The following is a 16,790-nucleotide window of genomic DNA, read 5'->3' on the forward strand; positions in this document are numbered from 1 at the left end:
TTGCAATTATTTTTAACTGTTCTGCAATTAGCCTGTAAATAACCAAAATATTAAATATCATTATAACATCTTCAAATATTCCAAATATTGGGTCCCTTCATTTCATTGTTTCTCTACTTGATTTTCTTGTAACATAACAACTCTGTTCCTTGATCTTGTTTGAGAACTCCAGATTCCAAAATAATATAGAATTTTTAAATTGATCAAATTAATTCATTTCTCCATTGATAACAGATTTCTAAAAGTATTTTTCACAGCTATAATAAAGTAAGATATAATGCTATTAAGTTTTATGAAATATGTGACTCCTCGTATCTTTTTTTTTTTTTTTTTTGCGGGATGGCGGGGTGACTCCTCATATCTTACTCATTTGTAAAGTAGAAAACAAACAGGAAGTCTTATAAGAGAAAGTACTAGCCCTCTTAAAAAACAACAACAACCATAGAAGGTGCCTGGGTGGCTCAGTCATTAAGAGTTTGCCTTTAGCTCTGGTCATGATCCCAGGGTCCCAGGATCCAACCCCACACTGGGCTTCCTGCTCAGCTAGAAGCCTGCTTCTCCCTCTCCCACTCCCCCTGTTTGTGTTCCCTTTCTTGCTGTCTCTCTCTCTGTCAAATTGGATAATGAAAGCATTTTCCTATATGCTATTCTATTAAAAACTGAAATGTTCACAGAAAATTTCTTTTATTATAATGAAATGAATAATGTGATAATGGACATTTAGAAGCACAAATAAGAAGAGTACAGAATGCTATCTCAAGTGAATGTAGCTTTTCCATTTATATATTAAAGATAAAACTGTTAAGTTTCAAAACAAGATTATGAGGCCACTAATTTACAAAGTAAATTAAAAAGTAAATGTCAGGTGAATTTTACCTTCATAGTAATTACATAAATAGCCAAAAATAAATATAAGAAAATAAAGGGGGTTATAAAGCTTTAGTATAGCATCTTTTCAAGAAGCAAAAAGGTGGGAAAATTAAAAAAAATTTTTAACTTAAGTCTCAAAAATTTTAAAAATTCTCATTGATACCAAAAGCCAAAGAGTGAATTTTAAAATGGTTTTACTTTCAAAGAATTGGTAAGAAAGAAATGAACTGTATTTGAAGTTGATATGATTATATATCTAAAAAATTCCAAAAAGTAAATAGAAAAACTAGCACAATGAGTGAATTTTGTGAAGTAGCAAGTTATAGAATTAATAGATGGAAAGCAATAGCCTTCTTATATTAGAACAGACAACACTGTGTGTGTATATACACACATATACACACACTTGAGTATATGTGTATGTGTATATACATTATATACAGAGGCTCACTCTTATAATTTTAAAAATACAATATCATCTAAAGATAAGGTCTTGATGACCTGTCAGCCACCGCCACTATTTACCTTCCATCCTTAAACTTTTCTCCTTTCCTATTCAGAATAGCAACATGGCGGTGGGGGGGTGGCATAAAAACTTTACTAAATGCTTCAGCTTTGTCCACCTTTATGTTGATTTTCTAGTTTTTCCTCATTTTGCAGTAATTCTTACATCAAGCCCCTTAGATTCTGTCTGTTCTTTTGTTCCTACATCTCCACCAGTGACACTAGCTTGGCTCATCACCAGACCCAATAGGCTAGCAGCAATAACTATACTCTTTAGAAGGTAGGGAAAGTAGAGATTGTACTTGGTACAAACTCCCTGTATGGATTTTCTATAAGTAGCTGTAAACCAAAGTTACAAGGGAAGCTTTCAGAAAGTTCTAATCCTGATCTTCTACTCCAAAGTCTCTGCCTTGAAAATTGAGTACAAAAGAGTAGCATTTGGTCTTACAGAGTTGAGAACCACTACTGTAAATAAAAAGAATGGTTGAGTATTTGACTAATAGGTTTTAGATTGTTGCGGGAAAGGGACAATTCTATTTAAAGAACCAAAAATGAACTTGGTGAAATTAAAAGTATGAGAAGTTATTAATTTTTATTAATTTTTAATATCCTTAATGCAATACTAATTAAATGATCAAGTGTTTAATAAGCTGCTCTGTTCATACGTGCATCACTGAAATCATTTTGTGACAGCTCTGACTCATTTTCTTTGGTCTTATCTTGTGGTTCCTGGAGACAGGATAGGAATAAGTTACCTCTTTGGTAACTTCTTTAAAAATCTCTTGATTGAACTTGTCTGATAGACCTAATTTTCTAACCCATTGCTTTCCCATAAAACCTGAAAGTCCAAAACTCAAGCCAGTAGAAGTAGGATGTTTGAAATTCAAATTAGTACTTTATTTCACTTATTTCTTTATAAAATGTCCTTCCATCCCTACTAGTATCATAATTCACATAATCTTATATATATATTACAACATTTTCTCTTCATGTCTTCTTGTCTGTAAAAATGTTTTAGCAATATGCTATGCTCTGCAGCTGATGTCACACACAGTTATGCCAGCTGGCTTAATTTATTAAATACTACTCAAAAAGGGAAAAAGTTAAATAAATTCCTTTTCTACCTCCATGTAATTAAAAGCTTGTGAAGTGTTAAAGAGTGCCATTCACTTTCATTTCTTGATGATAGTCAAAAGCTTCATATAAACTAACAACCAGGAAAACCTGCTGTTAGTATCTACTGCCTAGCCCGACATGACCTATCTATACATACTGAATTTTCTCCAAGGAAAACAGGGTTATTTTTGTGTGTGTGGCAGTTGTTTTTTGTTTGGTTTTATATTTGCCACTACTATTCAGTAAATAGACCTATGGCTTTTAGATCAACCCCTGCCAAATTTACTTTAATCTTGTATTTTTTTCGCGGAACTCTCAGTCTACCAATCTCAAGATCCTTAATTTAATCACATATGCAAAGATCCTTTTACTGTGTAAAGTAACACATTCATAGGTGTCAGAGATTAGGATGTAAACATGTTTGGGTGATCATTAATCTGCTTACCACAAATCAAAACAAAAAGAAACATGATCCCTCCTTCAGGAAGTGTATCTAGATTCTTCAGGCACACTAAGGCATCTTCCTTCTAGTCTCAAGAGTAGGTTTTGTTGGGGCGCCTGGGTGGCTTAGCGGGTTAAAGCCTCTGTCTTCGGCTCAGGTCATGATTCCGGGGTTTGGGGATCAAGCCCCGCATTGGGCTCTCTGCTCCGAGGGGAGCCTGCTTCCTCCTCTCTCTCTGCCTGCTTCTCTGCCTACTTGTGATCTCTGTCAAATAAATAAGTAAAATCTTTAAAAAAAAAAAAAAAGAGTAGCTTTGTAGGTCTCTATTGTTGATACTTGTATGATTACCCAGTTATGGCTACCTAAGTGTGAGTGCTGTAAGGAAAATGGTGGTGCCATCTTCAGCTCTGTGTCCACAATACTTAACACTTAGTAGATATTTAAAAACAAAATAACTGCTTGTCAAAGTACTAATCATAACTGAGACTAAAAAAAATTCTTAAATTGAGACCTTTTCATTGTTTCCTAATAGAAATGTATTTATCTATATTTGGTTTCTAGAGCTTATAGTGGTATCATGATAAAAAGAGATCAATGAACTATTCTGTGCCAAAATTGGTCATTTTTAAGCCTGACAAATGTTAACATTAAGTCATATATTCCCCCTCCTTGGGTATTAGCTAAGGGTTTATTCCTATCTAATTTTTTTCCTATAGCCACCCCAAATTTTAATGTATTTATTGTAATAAGCCATCATGTGAAATAACTCTTCATCTTTGAAAAATATAAAATAGTCTGCATACCACTATGTATTACAAGAAATCTGAGATCTCTCATCCTGAGAAAGAATATGACTTTTCTTCTAACAATATTTATTTTAAAAAACTGTATTTAAAAACGAATTTGGTCATGACATTAAGCAAGAGTCTTACTTTATGACAATTAGAATTCAAAATGTGCTTTTTAAGGCTTTTTAGCCCCGGTGGCAGAAAAATTTCTCATTTGTATATTACTGGAAACAAGGTAAAATAAACACAATGTCCTTACAGATTATTCTAGGTAAGGCTGATTTTGTTCAGAGAGGTTAACAACATTGATATTATAATGATCTTAATATTTATTAATAAATATCTGTATGGCATATAGTTGCTGTGACAAAATGACAGTTTTTCAATAAAATATTTATTAGGTCGTGGTATGTTGCACAGACTGCAGAATAATTGAAAGGAATGGCATGCATTTGATCAATACCATGAAAAACAGAAAGAGTCTGGATAATTTACCTCTAACAGAAAATGATTTTCTGTGGGTGTAACTCATCAGCAGCATCAGTGGGAAATAACAGGCATTAACGATGACAGAGCTAGGAACCTACTGTCATGTTTCAATAATTGGATTAGATTCTGTAGTTCAGGTTTGTCTTGCCATTTCACTTCTTTGTCAGTCTCATAAGAACAGCCATAAAATGAAAGTAGTAGCATTCTCATTAGATGTTTCTGGTAGCAAACAATAGAGTAAGTCAAAACATGAGACAAATGGAGACTTTTTAAAATTCAGTCCCTCCTTGTCAGTTGATGCAAACCATCCATTGATCCAATTGCCCAGTTGGCCAGCAAACAAGCATTACACTTACACAGATGTAAATTCATAACAAAGTCGGTGGATGCTAGTGATTACAAGTGAAGAGAAACCGCAACAAAATGATTTGAATTATAATGGAATAAATTTAATAACCACTCATTTCTGAGAGGGAAAAAAAAATTGCAGAACTCATTTTATTTTGGAAATCTTGCCATTTGCAATGACATGGATGGAGCTAGAGAGTGCTATGCTGAGCGAAATAAGTCAGAGAAAAATAAGTACCATATGATTTCACTCATATGTGGAATTTAAGAAACAAAACAAATGAACAAAGGGAAAAGAGAGAGAGAGAGAGAGAGAAATCAAGAAACAGACTCTGAACTATAGAAAACAAACTGATGGTCACCAGAGGAGAGGTGAGTAGGGAACAGGTCAACTACGTGATGGGATTAAGGAGTGCACTTGTCTTGATGAGCCGTGGGTGATGTATGGAATTGCTGAATCACTATATTGTACAATAGAAACTAACATAACATTGTAGGTTAACCATACTGGAATTAAAATACAACCTTAGTAAATAAAAAAACAAAACAAAACAACTCACTTTATTTTATATATGTATGGAGGGAAGGAAAGTCTTTCCCTCTGCTCTTCTCCTAGGTTCTATAACTAGGTCTTCAAAATAAACTAACAGGCAAGTTATAGGAGAAAATGTATTTTTAGTATTATATTAGTATATTTATAATATACTAATTTTTAGTTTTTCATATGAGAGGCATCACAGGGGGAAATAAGTGAATACCCAAAAAAGCAGTAAGATTTGAAAACGTGTACGTTGTCTTAATAGGGGAGCGGGGGACAGACATGTAGGTCACTTAGGGGAGAGTAAATGATCTATAGGAAAGATAAATGGGCCTTAGAAAATGGATGGTAGGTATGATTGTTTGTTACAAAGTTCATCTGGATCTGGTGTCGACTTTGAGTCTCTTCTCCTGTGATAAGAATCAATCTACCCTGGTTAATGAAACTCCTGGGGAGAGGATTTATGACAATTGAATTTCTTTTGGAAGATCTGTCTTTAGGCAGATGAAAGGAATTCAAAGAAAGTCTTCCTGTATTTGCTGCTTTTCAAATGCCCTCAGTGCAAAATAAGCAAAATATACCAAAGCTAGAATTTTGCGGTGGCATATCCCAAACTCCCTCATTTGTCAATACCCAAATACAGAGTAATAACAAATCAAGAAGAAATTTAGGTGCTGCAGATTAGAAGTATGATTCCTATATGAACAGAATGATAAATGTTTTTGAAATTTCTGAATTTCAAAGTTAAATTCTTCAGGAACTGTACTGATTGCTTAGAAAGAGATACAATCTCTTCTATTACCTTTATATCCTGCATAAATCTAACTGAGCGGTTTTCATTTTCCTTTATCTCTTCTCATGTTATTTTAAAAGTGTTTGCTTTTTAATGCCAATATCCTCAAGATGAGATTTATATGTTCTCACAGGAGTGAAATAAAAGACAGAAATGGAGACACATTTTGCAAAATTGGCAATGTTGTTATTTTTTGACTGGCATTAGATAGCACAACAGTCACTGTTGTGTTCTAAGTTGTGCCTTTTTGGGGCTATGACTCACCTGAGTTGCTTTTCCATCATTCCTGTTATTTTCTCTAAGGACTGTCCACCTAAATCACAAAGGGCACATTATTAATGTGCTTTGGCAGGGACACTTGACAAAGAAAACAGCAGCCCTCACAGACTTAATGTGAGTACCACTGTACTCACATTAAGTTAACCTGAAAAAGGTCAAACTTTTTGAAATGTATTGTCTTCTGTTAATGGTACTAAAAGAACATAAAATTGTCATTTTAGAGAAATCCAACAAAGTGTGTTTCCTTCTAACTTTAAATCAGACAGAAAGAAATTTTAAATGAACACGATGTCTAAAGATCATAATATTTAATGGTATTTAAATATTACATATGTGTATTTAAGTCCTTTGTATATATAATTGTTTAGCAAAAAGTAGTCTCCCTTTAGTTCATAGTGAATTTGTAACTAATAGTCATAATACATAGTACTTCAGACTTCACAAACTGCTTCCACAGACATTATTTTAATTAAATCTTACAAACTTCTTGGGAAATAGTTATTATAATTTTACTTTTGGAATAGAGAATCTGATGCTCAAAGATCTTATGGCATACAGCCAAAGGATGAATCTTCTAACTCCATTTCCTTTGTTCTTTTCAGTAAACCTCAGCAAGTCTTAATTGTATTGAGTGATGACATAATGCTTTAAATATGAAAAACTTGGGATTTCGATTAAGATGCTTATCATTCTTTATTAATAAATATTTGCTGAACAAAAGAAGATTCTTTAATTTGAAACGGATTTTAAATTGTGAATTTTCATAAGAAAGAAAATTTAAAAGATACATTAAATTTGCTGAATGCAACAGAAAATTTTCTATTTAAAGTGGTATTCCCAAATTGCAAATGCAAACAGTTTAGCATAATTTAAAGACAAATATAGTTTTGAGCTCCTAGTCTAAAGAGAAAATTAAGGTAGAAGTTAATAGATTAGCTACACAAAAGCCATTCACAAGCAAATTTCCACTATTCTTATAATACACAGGTTGGAAATATAAAATATTCACTTTGCTTGGCTTTTGTGAACATGAGAACCAGTTCTGCCCATGGAATATACGCAGAAGTTACTGAGTAGGGGTTCCAAAAAAAATATTTAAAAGAATAGATCAAGTCAGCCTTTTGCCTTTCCCTCTTCTTCCACCTGGAATGTAGATGCAATGTCTAAGGGAACAGGATCGTGACAAAAGATTCATGCACAGATGAACAACCAGGAAAAGGGAAGACTGTCTTGGAATAACTACCCAAGCCTCCTTATTCAGTGGGATATAAAATCTAATCATTGTTAAATATGTCTTCATTTGCAGCCAAACAGAATTTAACACATATAAAATTTGAGCTTGAAATTGGGGTGCTGAAAACACCAAAGCAAAAATACTGATTTTGCTGAGTATAAAGGATGTAGAGGCAACGTTGTGGTAATTTCTGGTTAGGAGGGTATTGATTCTTGTGCTAGGAAGAAAAAGCATTCTGATAAAGAAAGTCTTCCCAAGAACAGAACCAAAGATTCACTGAAGAATTCTTTCCATCCCAGAGCAGTGTTGTCCTTATTCCTAAATAGCATGCTTGGGTAATGATTAGGGGTAAGTTGTTTTCTATTTCTCATTCTCCCCATTTCCAAATGGGATTCTTATTGCAGACATCCTATGGTTCTCTGTCACCATATTTGAATGTATTTTAAGCTTATTTGCTATCAGGCCACATCCATATCTGATACAAAAACTGCGTATCACCCAGATATCCTAAACTTGTAGCTAGCTGCAAAAACTGCATCATACTTTTAGATTGTGTCTGTCAGATGGGAGTGAGTACATTAAACTATAAAATAAGAAATAAGGTATTTGGGTTGGCTAGAAGGGGAGGTGGTACACCTGGGATGTTAATTCTCCAAATAGCTTTTATAATCCACTTTTGTTTTGGCTTTTCCTACTACAGCAGACTTAAAGTAAAAAATACCTACCTTAAGGAAAAGAGTGGTTATGAGGTCCCAGCCTAGATAATGAGATGTTTGTTGAAGCTAATGAGAAGATTATTGGACAGATTTTTTTTTTTTAAGGGACAGATCTTAAAGGTTTCTTGCAGGCAGGCTTTTGCTCTTTCCTTTTTTCCTACCTAGAACACACATTTTATGTTTTTAAGTGCAGGATGACAAGGATGAAAAAGACATAACATAAATTTTGATGGAAAAGGAATATTGAAGGATTCAGATCTATAACAATATACCTCAAAGATTCCACAGTCCAAGATTTCCTTCTTCAGGAATTCTCATTATAGCACTAAGCACCATAAATATATTGATCAATTGTTATTCAACAGCAAAGCTTCCCAAAATTCAGAGGCTGATCACTCCTATATCTGTGGGTCTCTTAATACAGGATAAAGTTGGCTGGGGTGGCTTGGCAGGGGTGGTTCTGTTCCACATGGCTTTCATCCTTTTTCTGAGACTAGCAAAATAGTCCAAGGAAATCTTACATTGATAAGAGAAACACAAGAAAGCAAATAGAAATCTAAAAAGCCTCTTTCCAGCCTAACTTAGAACTGGCATGCTTCATCTATTGGCTAAAGCAAGTCACATGGCTGAATCCCATTCAAAAGGTAGGAAAAAGGCCTGCTCCATGTACTGTAAAGAAATACAAAGTCGCATGACAAAGAGCACTGGATCCAGGAAGGTTAAATATTTTGGAGAAATAATGCAATCTACCATAGATAATGTTACTCATCTTTTCTGTTAGTTAAACACAAATACAAATCTAAATACATCACCTAGATGATCACTTTAGGGGATGTAAATATACAATAAATAGTTATTACCTACTGTATCTCCAACATGATCTAAATTGAAGTCAGCAATGGAAATATCCTAAAATTCTAAAATAAAGCAACCATAACACGAGCAACTTTATACTTCTACAAATTTTTAGTGATAGCACGATTTAATGTATTTGAATTTTAACAAAGACAGTATTCTAAAATGAGACTGGAGAACAAAAACATTCCTGGTGATTTTGCATTGTTACCTATCCATTTAAACAATAGTTATAATAAATAATAGCATATATTTTCATTCATGGAAAATAAAGATTGCATTGACAACTAAGCTTACTAATATACAAGTAATACATTCCTGTTTGAAGTTGAATGTTTTGTTGACTACTTTTTAAGCCTTCATTAAAAACAAATTAATTTTAAAAACTGTAAGATAATATAAATAAATAAGATAGAATTTTAATGTATTTAAGAAGTATGCATTAAAAACATTAAAAATTTAACTTAGTAGCCCTTTTTCAAACCTGCTAGTTGAAATTTCAAAAATTCCAAGTGAAGACTGTGTATGTGTAATACTAAGCACACATTTACTGCAATAAGGAACAGATGATAAGAACAGCAGCCATCCAGAAAATGGAATAGTTGCACAGGAACTGTCTGACTCTCAGACAATCATTACCCTATTGACTGAATCAAGACTTTCCGAAAACATGATGAATAGTAGCTCATAGAGCAAAGAGTCAGTCGAATTCTATTTCATTGAGAAAATCTGATCTTGTAACTGTTTAACAGTTAGTTGTCTAGGCTCTTCTAACTGAACTAAACTCAGCTGGATTAGTCCAGAGACAGAAGCTATCTCAGCGCCAAAGAAATAATGCCAGGTCTCAGCATGCTTTGAGATCTAGTTGGATTGAACTCAGCCTTGTCATTACAGCACATTCCCATAACTGTAGGGCAACACCCTTGTTAGACCTGAGCAAGAGGGACCTCTGATACGGGGCTTATTTTAGGGGGTCTTACGTTGTAAAGGGTCTTCTCTTCTCTCCTTTTCTCTTCTTTTCCCTTCCCTTCCTCTCTCTGCCTACACACACACACACACACACACACACACACACACTTAAAATTTAATACAAAACACATGGACCAGTCTATCAGCTGGCATCCAATGTGCAGCACTGTCAGGACACAACCTGCTCTCGTGATAAATGCAAGTACCAAGGCAAAGAAAAACACTTCTCCACATCTCCTGTCCTATATCCGAGAAACAAAAGTCAAATGTGTCCTGATGTCATGAAGTTTCATGGTTTGGATTGTGGCCAGCATTGGAGAGGGACAATGTCTTAACATTCTAGAAGAATTTTATTGGTGGGAAACGTAGGTAAAAGACAATAGAATTAACACATACTCCCTCTGTGATTGTATAAAACAGTAGTTTTTGCATAATATATATAATTTCACAGTAATGTCAAATACCATTTTTTTTTCTCTTTATGTCTAGAGCTTGGTTCTAGACATACTCAAGAGTTATCGTGTTTGCAAAGTTACATATAGGAAGAGGAAAGATATTTTGCAAAATTAAACAGTTCATATTATTCTCAAATTTATATATCTGTAGCTCTATAGATGAAGTATGTAACAATTTTTCATATTACCAAATATGCCCAGCTATTACTTTAAGAGAGATAAAAAATTGTTGTACAAATAAGATGAATTTTATTAAATTTAACTTTTCTGCAATAGTGCATAATTACAATTTATTACACATGTTGTTCTTTTATAATCTTTGAGTATGATAGGTAGAATTCATGATTAATTTCTAAAATTATTTTACTTTAAGAAATTTATTAGTAATTCCAATCTAGTGACAACTCCAGCAGAGCAGTCTATACATTAATATGAATGAAACACTATATAAGTGCTAAATTAATAAATTATAAAATAAATCAAGAAAATTATTTGATTTTGCACTACTGTTACAAGAATATGTTTGTGTGAAAGTAATTACCTTAACAACATAGTTTTGCTTGAAATAAAAGCAGTAAAAGTTATAAAATAAATACTACATAATTTATAAATTATGTGTATCTATTTTATCACACAGCCAAACATCATTAATTGATTAATTCAACAGTTAAATTGCTTTAATACTTAGCCAACTCTCAATCATATGGTTTATTTTATGTATATATAAAATTTCTTTTTAAAAAAGGACATTCTCCAAGGTAGTAGGGTAGAGGACAGGATACATTTTAAGAGTTCTAACCTGATTTATACTCCACAAGACATAAACTCTTAATATGGGAGTCTCTATTTGTATCATTGCCTTATCTGCAACAAATGTGGAAGTAGACAGGCCATCAGGGATTTCAATTTGAAAAAGTGGTTTAAAAGTCTTACAAGGAAAATTAAGTGCACTTGTGATTTTCAAATGTCAACACATTAGGGAAAGAAAAGTCAATATTTTAAAAAGAGAGAGAGAGAGAGAATTATCTTCAATTCTTAGCCAATAGCACCTGAGAAGTATTCTGCTGCTCTGCTTTTCTAAAATAACCATTTATTTCAATATAAGGTATTTTAATTATTAGTCTATATTTAAAATAATATTTTGGAATCTCATTATTATTGTTGCTACTGCCATTATTATTTGTAAGTGATTGATTTTCAAGTAGGGACATTTCTCCTATATTGGATTCATATCCTATCAGGCCACGTATTTCCTTTGTCCAGCAACCAATAGATAGGATGTAGTAGGTACTCCCATCCAAAACAAAATTCTTTATTCATCAGTTGGGTGTTTTTTAATCTAAATTTCTGTCTTCCTCTGTTGTCCACTGCCTGTAGTTCAGATAGACTACTTTGATCTTTTTCCATATCACATAATACTTAGAGCACTATGTAGTCAGAGGCTTCTCAAACTTAAAGACATTTCCAGGTTTAGGTCTATCCACTACATCAGGAAATTGTAAACAGAGAAGTAGAGAGGGGATCCAAAAATAACCAGTGAATAATGTTGAAAATCATGCATGGAAAAAGATCTATTCAAAATGCCAATTTGCCTGAGAATTTTATTTAACAAAATTTGAAAAATGTGTTGATTTTCAATCATATCATATATAGCATACAACTTTTAAGAAACTGCCATTTGAGTTTTGTTTGGTAGTGAAACTCAAAAAACAATATCACCACTGTGAAAACAATAATAAAATATTTTTACTTTTTCCAACTATATATCTGTGAGGGTCTCTTTACAAGATCGCCACCAAAAGAACATATGGCAAAAGAATAAACAAAGAAGTAGATGAGAAAGAGGCACCTGGATGGCTCACTCAGTTAAGTGTCTGACTCTTGGTTTTGGCTCAGGTCATGGTCTCATGGGCGATGAGATGAAACCCTGCATGAGCCCAGTATCAGGCTCCACACTCAGCTGGAAGTCTACTTAAAGATCTTCTCCCTCTCCCCCTCTCCCCACTCACACATGTATTCTTTCTCTCTCTCTCTCTCTCAAATAAGTCTTTAAAAAAAAAAAAAAAGAATAGGAAATAGTAGCTGTCTTGATAAGTACAAACACCTACATAGAGAGAGATAAAGAGATTTTCAAAAATGCAGTGAAGTTCTTTTCTCCAATTTTTCTTGTTTCGGAAAATAGATGTTCTCAAAAATATGTTAAATACAACAAATTTAAAAGTTTCAAATAGGAGAACAGAAAATATGAGAAACGGAAAATAAAAAAGAAATAACAGTTTTCCCAAAAAAAACAAAGATGAGGTTTTCACTCAAAATCATCCTGAGTTCACACTTTTAAGTGTGCTTATTCATCCTAAATGATAGCAATGGAAAATTTTTGGATATTAAATTAAATATGTATAATTCTGCTCAAAAACAAGAAGAAAAACAAATCACTATAGATTAGAAATTACAGAGCAGACACAAAGCCTCAGATCTATTTGGCCTTAAATTCAGTAACAGGTAGAAGCCGCCAATTCTCTGGCCCTTGCAGAGTAACTGTAACCCAAAGCCCCCTACAGATGATTTGGCAAGGGAAGAGTCAGGCTCACAATATGAAATCAAGGTCTGGAATGGACTCTCTCCATCCACAGAGAGATGCTGAGCATAACTGTAATTATTCCTGTAGCTGTGACCCATGAACTTAGTTTGGCAAGTGGCATAGAGATAGCCACCCAATCAGGATTTATGCCAACTCAGTTTCTGGCTCCATGAGTGGATAGGAGATATCCCCAGTGTCACCATAGGACAAGTGCCAAGAATCTTCTATATGATCTGCTTCTTGACTGAGCTGGAGAGTAAGCAGATGGAGGAAAACACAATGAGAGGATGAGAAAGAGCAAAGCAAACAGAACAAACCAAAATAGGGCTTCACGATGAGCCAGCAAGTGAACACTATAAAATATCTGAAAAACAAAGCAAAACAACATGAAAAACTAAAGGCAACAAATGTAATAATTATACTAACATGAAAATAATGACTTTGAAATAACAACTTTAAGATAAATATTTTTAAATAATTAGAAAAAAAAATATTTAAAAAATAAATGAGTCATGAGAAAACTGATGCAGAAATTAGTCAAAACAGATGGCTATAGAAGAGAACCAATTAGAAACAGCATATAAACATTTATTTGTAATCGGTCTAAAGACTCAATATCGGCATACCCTCCAGACTTGTCTAATAGAACTTCCTGTGATGATGAAAAGATTCTGTACCTGCCCTGTCCAATATGGTAGCCATGAGCCACTTCTGGCTATTGAATATTTGAAATATACTTCTAGGACTGAAGAACTGAATTTTTAACTTTATTTAATTGTAATTAATTTAAATGTGTTTAAATAAGCATTTATGGCTATTGTCTACCTTTTAAAACTTTGAACATAATCAAAGAAAGAAATTGAAGTTTGAAATGTAGCACTCAAGAATTTGTCCAAAAGGCATGAGGAGATTAAAAAATATATATATAAGTGTAAATAATGGAGAATGATAATAATTAGGACTTTAAAACCTATGCCTAAATGATTATCCGGTGGTAGAAATTAGAGGGAATGATGGAGAATCAGTATATGAAAAGATAATGGCTAAACATTGCATGGAATGAGAGAGAATTTCAGGTTGAAAATATGCTCTATAACTAGTAAAATAAAGATAAAGGCATCTAAATATAGCTCCTGAAACAGCAGAATAGCACAGTTAAAAAAATAAATCCTAAGAATTACAAAAGGGAAAATAAAACACAATTGAATGACGCTAGACTAACAGATAACTCATCAACACTATATTGGCCAGAAGTAAAGAATAATATTTTCAAAAATGAAGGAAAATAACTGACAATCTATAATCAAAGTTCAAGTAAACTCTTGTATATCAGGGCAAAGTCATGATTTTTTTTCAGAAATAATAAAAATGAATGTATTTCATAGATGTGTAGATTTCCTAGATCCTTTATGAAGTATTTTATTTATTTATTTATTTTTATGAAGGGAATATTAAAGAAAGCATTTCAACATGAAGAAATGTTTACTTAAGAGTAGGATGCAAGAAAGAAACAAACAAAATTTTGTAAGAAACGTTGTTAAATCTAACCATTGCAACTGTCAGTTTACAAGTAATAGACTAATAGAGGCAAGTCAAACTATTTCATAAATTAAAAGGGCATTTCCGGTGTCAAATAACTGGGAAGTCCTGAAGAAGATAAACTGGGCAGGTTGATCCAATGGCTCTACAACAAATCCAATCAAAGATCAAGTTTCCTTTTATTTCCTAATTCTACCATCCATAGTGCTATAAGGATGATATGCTAATATTGAAAAAGAACTTCAACTTCTGCTGTTTTGGCCGCAGTCTGTACTTTCTAATTGATTAAGTTCTTATTTCCACTTATCTCTTACCTCAGGCAAAAGATCCTACAGGCAAAGCATCCCCTGAGAGGAGGAGAAACTACCCCCACCAGTAATAAGGACTATCCTGAGCCAGCAAGACCCCACATGGCTGACAAATATCAACTTGACCTTCACTGCCCACCTACAGTACTTGCTGACCTTTGTCCCACATTTTCTTCATATAAATCTGAAAGTATTTTCAAAACTTCAAAGATAGTCTTTTGAGATTCTAGTCCACTATCTTTCCACTGTCCTCAGTGAAATAAATTCCTTTCTTGTTTCACACCACTCATTTCTCTGCCTTTAGATTTTATCATCAGCCAATAGTTGAACCTAATTTGTTTGGGACCCCGGAGCCCTGTGCTCTTGCACCGGAGCCCTGGCTACAGTTTATCCAGTTTAATTATTATCTATAATGAACACATTATTCCATTTCTATGCTTGACAATAGATGGAGAAACTGAAACGGTAGACTGTAAAGGAAGATAGGTGGGATACTTCAGTAGATACTGCTGCAGCCACTGTGGAAAACAGTATGGAGTTTCCTCTGAAGCTAAAAATAGAACTGTCCTATGATCCAGCAATTGCGCTATAAGGTATTGACGCAAAGATCATAAAAATTAAAATTAAAATTTAAAAAAAAGTAGGATACAGCACCCTACTCTTTATAGCAGCATTTATAATAGGCAAAGTATGGAAATAGCACAGATGTCCATTGACAGATGAATGGATAAAGAAGATAGGGCATACACACACACACACACACACACCATGGAATAATACAGCCATCAAAAATAATGAAACATTTCCATTTGCAATGACTAGATGGAACTACAGGGCATTATGCAAAATTGAACAGGTCAATCAGAGAAAGACAATTATCATATGATATCACTCATATGTGGAATTTAAGAAACAAAACATAGGTTCATAGGGGAAGGGAAGGAAAAATAAAACAAGATGAAATCAGAAAGGGAGACAAACCATAAGAGACTCTTAATCATAGGAAACAAACTGAGGGTTGCTAGACGGGAGGTGGGTAGAGGGATAGGGTAACGAGGTGATGGACATCAAGGAGCACACATGATGTAGTGAGCACTGGGTATTATATACAACTGGTAAATCACTGAACACTACCTCTGAAACTACTAATACATTATGTGTTAATTAATTGAATTTAAATTTTAAAAATTCAAAAAAAATAAATAAAAAATAAAACAAAACAAAAGGTTCCTACTAAAAAATGCAATGTTCCTACTTCTCTTTTCTTTTTCTATGAGAAAGATAGTTATGCTAAATCAATTTAGAAATATTTCAGAAGTATAATATTTGATCTCTGCATTAAACATTTAAGGATATACAATGAAAACTAAAATAATAGGTACAGTTTGCAACCAAGGAACACAAAAGAAACAAAGGAATTTACTGGAATGCAGTAAAAAAGTAAAAAAACAAGAGACATGACAAATTGAAAACTAAAAAATACATGACTGGAATATGCTCAAATATATTTTAACAGAAACAAATAGAGGGGCACCTGGCTGGCTCAGTCAGTAGAGCAAGTGACTCTTATCTCTGAGTCGAGAGTTTGAGCCCCATATTGAGCAAAGAGACTACTTACTTATTAAACAAATATATAAACATTTAAGTTCTCTATTAAAAGACAAAGTGTAGAATTTTTATAAGCTCTACATAAAAAGCACATTGATAAAAATTATGCAAAATGGTTAGAAAAGCTATACTTCACAAATATTACCCAACAGAATTTGGGTGTCATAATTTTAATATCAGAAAAGATAGAATTTAACATAAAATAATAATAAAGAGAAAGAGAAATTATGAGATTGCAAAAAAAAACCCTAAAGAGATATTTCAACTTTCAACTACAAACATCTAGAACCTTTATAACATTGATTACAATTATGTATGACAAAATTGACAGAATTTGAGGGAGAGGTTAAACAATCCA

The sequence above is a fragment of the Mustela nigripes genome, chromosome 4 (genome assembly GCF_022355385.1).
Source record: "Mustela nigripes isolate SB6536 chromosome 4, MUSNIG.SB6536, whole genome shotgun sequence".
Taxonomy (NCBI): domain Eukaryota; kingdom Metazoa; phylum Chordata; class Mammalia; order Carnivora; family Mustelidae; genus Mustela; species Mustela nigripes.